Source organism: Micromesistius poutassou, assembly GCF_964030765.1.
Source record: "Micromesistius poutassou genome assembly, chromosome: 22".
Classification (NCBI taxonomy): domain Eukaryota; kingdom Metazoa; phylum Chordata; class Actinopteri; order Gadiformes; family Gadidae; genus Micromesistius; species Micromesistius poutassou.
The window spans coordinates 12603714-12609713 of record NC_140292.1 but is presented as its reverse complement, the minus strand read 5'-3'; the positions used below and the strand labels follow the sequence as shown (position 1 = coordinate 12609713).

Below are 6000 nucleotides of genomic sequence, written 5' to 3'. Positions count from 1 at the left end.
CATTCACATTCATCCATCCAAAGATTTAATCTCACTAATTTAAGGTCAAGCCTCCAGCTACTAATTCTGCTGCCGACACCAGAGCAGGAATGGAACCACAGAACGCAGCGAGCAGATCGCTTGATTCATGGGCCTGTTTCATGATAGGCCAAATATTAGCAAGGCATTCTCAACCATTGAACTATGATTCAAATTGACTGAATGAACGATTGTAATATTATTATTACCTCTGTTTTATGCTTGACATTTCCCTTGCTTACGATTCAGGATTCAGGATTTACAATGCAAAGGATTTCCCCAGCTCGTGGTGAATGTGAATGTCTCTGCTTCAGCGACAAAAAAGACATGGTTGAATGAATACGCGGCAATGCTGAACAACACCAGGATTTCCTCCCCCTAGTTCTCCTCCTCTATTTGTAAGCTAGCAGTTGTTCAGCTCTGGACGACTGGAGAGGACAGAAGAGAAGGGAAACGGAGCGAGAGGAAGGTGGGACATGGAGAATGTGTACATTACCGTCGACATCATGATGGCGGGGTATCCCCACGAGAGAGGTCTGTGAAGCTCACAGATAACTCGGTGCAGATGGCGTACACCCCATGCAGTTCTGACTCATCAACCATGCTCTTTGTTAGGGGAACACAGCACAGAATCGCTGGTAGTTATTCACTAAAATGTATCATTAATAAAAGTAATGTTTGCCAACATATGTGTGTTCCTTGCCAGGGTGTCTACTGTTCCTCTTTAACTCGTGTTTTTTTTTTACAACAAACAAACTTCTTTATGACTAGGTTGCCATCGACAGCTCCCATAGAGCGACAACTAGCTAAGTGCTGATTGGTTACTAGTTAGGACGTTACTTACGTAATGGTGGTGCAACCCAATTTAATAACCTGGTCATTTTGTGACTTGTGACTTAGAAACTAACTAATGCTTAGCTGGTGCCACCCAGTCCTAGTGCCTGAGACAGAAGAGATCATAACCCATTACTTTGTGTTATGAGTGACAGCTGAGTGATGATGCACATGTGTGGTCTGTGTGAACACGGTGTGTTCAAGGATGGTTCAGTATAGCCCTGATAGCCTCTTTTCTTCTGTAAGACTAACTTGAAGCTTTATGGTTAGAGATGAGATTTATATCTGATGCAATACTGTCGTATTAGCATTGAACTATCACACTTGCATGCGGTTAGGGGCTATAAAATACAGAAAGAATACCAAGGCTAAATCAGAGAACTGATTTAGCCTTGGTATTCTACTGTCTGCTCAGTATTATTGTATGTGTTCTGAATGGACTGGGTTGAGCTTGGCAGCTAAATTCAAGACAAACAATGTTTTTTTGACAGCTCTTAAATCTCTGCCGGTGATGGTAAGCAAAGATAAAAATAAGTGGAATTTAAATGATAATACTGGGGAACAGTGCACACATTTGAGATAAATCTGAAGCCGCTTTTCAATGGATCACAAGGTTCCCAGATAATTTGAATTGAATGTTCTCCAATAAAGCTGATTATCAGACCAATAATTGTTTTGTCCAAAGAGTTTAAGGCGATCATTAGCCTAACCCTGACCCTACACAACAGACATGAAGCATTACAAATGTACTTCAACGGCTTTCATCGGCGTACAGCAGCAGTGACGCACAACAAAACAGTTCAACCCTTGTACAAACTCGACGCGCAAATCTCCGCGGCAAACTTGCGAGCCGCCGCCACCGCGATAAAGGACGGCGCTGTGATATTCCCACTGACGCTGACAACCTAGAGTGGAAGGCAGATAGAGACTATCTGTACCCGGAGTGGGGGAGGCGTTTATTTTGGGGTATTGCCAGCACAACGGGCGCCACCGCCACCGCCGCGCTCGTCTTATCTGCCAGTGGAACAGAGAAGTATTCCGCTGTCATTCTGCATGGCGTCGGCAGGCGAGGCCCGCTGCGAGATAGTGTCACTTGCTAGTAGATCACAGGTAGAGGAATCGAGGGGAGTTTCTCTCACCCCCGAGAGAGGGAAGGGGGGGAGGGTGAGCCGGTAACAAAACAGCACCGCCAACTGAAAAATATAGCCTTTGCCTAAGGGGAGGAGGGGGTGGTTGGGAGGGGGGGGGGGGGGATTTTCTGTCACCAACCTCGCTATCTAGACTCCTGACGGCGGCAAGGAAACGCACACAGAGGTTTTGTCAGAGTTCCCGTTTTACAGGATGATTTCTAAAGCTTGGATAACCAGAGGTAGATTAAAGAGACATCCTCTTACAATGACACATGCAGGTCTCTCTAGTTCTGATAGGTTGGCACAATGTAGGCTGAACCCTGTGATATTCAAGTAATGGTACGGAAATACAAAGATAAATAGTGATATAGAAATGTGGGTTAGAAATGTGTGTAGAGTAATGTGGTCCAAGGCTGAGAGGGGCAGTAACTTGAGGGATTGAACCATATGTATTTGCTTCAATACTCAAAATGTCTTGTAACGTTGTGATGGGTGTTCTTAAAACAGTATCCCATTTTAATAAGGTCAACACAATGTGTGATGATAACATTAAGGACATTCAAACGGGCGAAACGTGTGCAAAACAACAATCGTTCTGCACAGAAAATCAAAAACCAATGTGTGGTCTATCTCTACCTATTGCCACATATAATGTGTTTCTTTTTAATACCCATTGGTTCAAATCGGTACAGCATATGCAACCACTACAGAAATACAGAACCTTTTCTTTTTTCCTCACAAACATTTCTGAAACTTTAATGCGTCCGTAAACACCGAAGTGAACTCAGGCGTCAAACCCACAGTGAGTCTCCCATCTAGAGGCGTCTGCATCACAACATCTCACGCTCCATGAAGCCACTCTGCGCTCACACAACATTATGCACCCCAGGTCCGAGCGGTAATGGACTTCCTAAATGATGAGTTTGTTTGGTGCAGCGTGGAACAGCCCTCTGGCGTGGTGTGTGCGCGTATACATTTTTCAATCATGCTCCGCTTAATATTTCATAATGTGTAGATCACAGCTGAGGCATCACATTTTCTTTTTAAGTAATTTAACTCATTTAGGTCCCGAATCATGGCATGACATGGGCCAGCGGACATGCAGCATGTATTATCACCACAACGTGTGGAGACACGGCACACACAGACTGGTGGGATGGCATCTCTTTCGACTGAGTGGTGAATGAGGTTATTTAAATGGCTCTGAACAGATTGGAGTCAAACTACTAGCTTCTAGACTTTGGTAGGAAGCTTATTTGTCTCGGATTAAACTTTTTTCCTCCTCTATTTTTTCCTGCTCCCTTGGAATCAGTTATTTCAAGACACAGACAAGTGTCTGTATTTCAGTCCATATAAATGTCATTAATAAACAACACCAATAACCTTACAATCGGTATTGCTTGTATTCCTGTATTCAGTATTGCTGTATTCCTTACAATTCTGTATTGCCAAGTTACCCTACTTTTTTTCAAATATGACCAGTTGATGATGATAGTGCATACAGTGGTCTCAGAGATTGTTGAATTACATTTTAATGCTAAGCTTACAGAAGTATGGATTTATATAACCTACAGTGCAATTATGATTATTTCTATGATTATTGCTGTAATAATGTTTCTTTCAACGTTTTGCCAATGGCTTCTAACTACCCACTAGACACCCAGAATAGTACCCCCAACTTTTGCATTTACAGTACTAATAGATCTTTTCCACGGTTATCAATCTCATGAAATTCAGAGAATTTAATTTAAATCGGATCAGACTTAAACTCCTTAAACACAACCGACAGAAAAGTTCTAAATGTGAGGGAGTGATTCTAACTTCTAACTAACAGAGTGCTTCAGAGTGCTTCAGAGTGCTTCAGAGTGCTTCAGAGTGCTTCAGAGTGCTTCAGACACAGACTTTATCTTAAAGGGAATCTCTTCAGAGAGTCAACCACGATTCTTAATCCACCGACAAATAAGAAATCAATATGACATTCTCACAAGTAACATAAGGTTGTAAACATGATTGTCCATCTTAAACCACTAAGGGTATTTTCCAAATATCTAGTCAATAATGGACATACAACCACACAAGTATGAGACTGAATCTTTTATTCCAAGGACACTAAACAATGTCTTATGGTTTAATTCTGCCTTATCAATAAATAAATGTTCTAATAGATTGATAATGTTCACTTGAAGATAGTACCGACATTTTATACATGTTACACATTTCCATATATTATAATTTGTTTTGTGACTATTAATTCAACGTTACATAATCACAGCAGAGGTATTTGCATACCCCAGCTGAAAACCCATACACCACATCACCACCACTACAGCAAATGCCTAATCAACACACACACACACACACACACACACACACACATCCATCCACTCTCTCTCACATGTGAGTGTCACAAACACAGAGAGACAGCGATGTAAATGAAGAGCTATGAGTCTCGAATGACATTTGGATGCAGGTGATTCATTTTCATGAATCCCATCCCACTCAAAGTGACTGGATCAGAGAGCTCGGGTCGTTCGCTTATTTCCCACAGACAGAATGACAGGCCAGGGGTTCCGCCTTGTTGTCATGCGTGTGTGGATGTGTGTGTGTGAACCCTGATATGTGTCACTTAGCCTAAGAGAGGGAGAGAGAGAGAGAGCAACAGACAGAGAGAGAGAGAGAGAGAGAGAGAGAGAGAGAGAGAGAGAGAGAGAGAGAGAGAGGGGAGAGAGAGCATTGTTCTGTTGGTGTTCTTTCAGGGCTGAATTCATTCTTGTGGGAAGAGAGAGAAGAGGGGGAGAGAGAGACAGGAGGGAGAGAGACAGAGAGAGATCGAGAGAGCGGGAGAGAGAGAGAGGTTGACAGACGCGGAGAGAGGGAGAAAGAGAGATGGATTTTATAATAGGATTCCGCTGTGCAGGATTGAGCGCCAACGAAATGTAGATAAAAAGATTACAATGGATTCCTCACACACAGTGAGAGGTCGAAGTTAAACATTTGGTTTGCAAAACATGAAGAGCAAGGTCAACGCCTCTCTCTCTCTCTCCGTGGATAGTGGTCACTGACCACTGGTCAGTGACAAGTCCCCAAGGCCCCGGCTTATCCACCATAACAGAGCACTGGTTTCTGACTGCGAGTGTTGGACTTATAGCCTGTGTCTGAATCCAGTGTACAGCGTACGGCGGGTTGACGGCTAACCTGAAGGCTGCTTGTTCGCTCGCCGGCTCCTCCTAGCATCGAGGAGTCGGGGTGTCCCTGAGCGAGACGCCTCACCCTGACCGCACCCGACGAGCCGGCTGTCGCCCTGCGTTGTTGACTCCGCCGTCGGGGGATTGGGAATGTGTGAACGTCGCTTTGGATAAAAGCAACACAAGCTACATAAAAGCAAATCTACTCAATAATATAGAGGATGTGGAACTAAATCAATCATGCTATGTGTTAATATTATCTCTAATGTCTTCCTAGATGCCATCACATTCTACACTGGCCCTTTAAAGATTGCTCAACGACACATATGGAGATCTTTACGACCTGGTAGAGCCGCGATGCCACTGGAAGCCACAACTACTAATAAGTGTGTTTAATGTGTGTTCTGTGTGTGATCCTGCCTTCTGGGGGAGGATCTGCGTGGTGCAGCAGAGCGGGGTGAACACATAGAGATCAGTGTCTGAGGCCTGCTGCTCTGCCCTTCATGTGCCTCTGTTCTGCTCTCTCCATCTCTATGAAGGGTTGTCTGTCCTCTGTTATCACACATAGCATGAGTTAGGGAGAGAGAAAGAGAGATAGAGGGAGAGACAGAGAGAGAGAGAGAGAGAGAGAGAGAGCAATTAGCTATTTCTTTGTGTCATGGTGGGGCAGTTAGTTGTGTGAAGATGTGCACATCTTAAGACGCCATGGCATGGGCTCAAAGAAACTGAATGCGTGTGTGTGTGTGTGTGTGTGTGTGGTAGAGGGAGATAGAGTGTATATGTCTCGATGGCATGTGTGAACATAGATCCTTGTGTGTGTGTGTGTGTGTGTG

General features: G+C 43.9%; 1 protein-coding gene across 1 annotated transcript in view; it reads left to right on the top strand.

The window, feature by feature from the left end:
• Positions 1–6000, top strand: part of fibcd1b (fibrinogen C domain containing 1b) — a gene marked incomplete at both ends in the record, with an annotated part of 100464 nt that overhangs the window by 92106 nt on the left and 2358 nt on the right. The window lies entirely within an intron of this gene.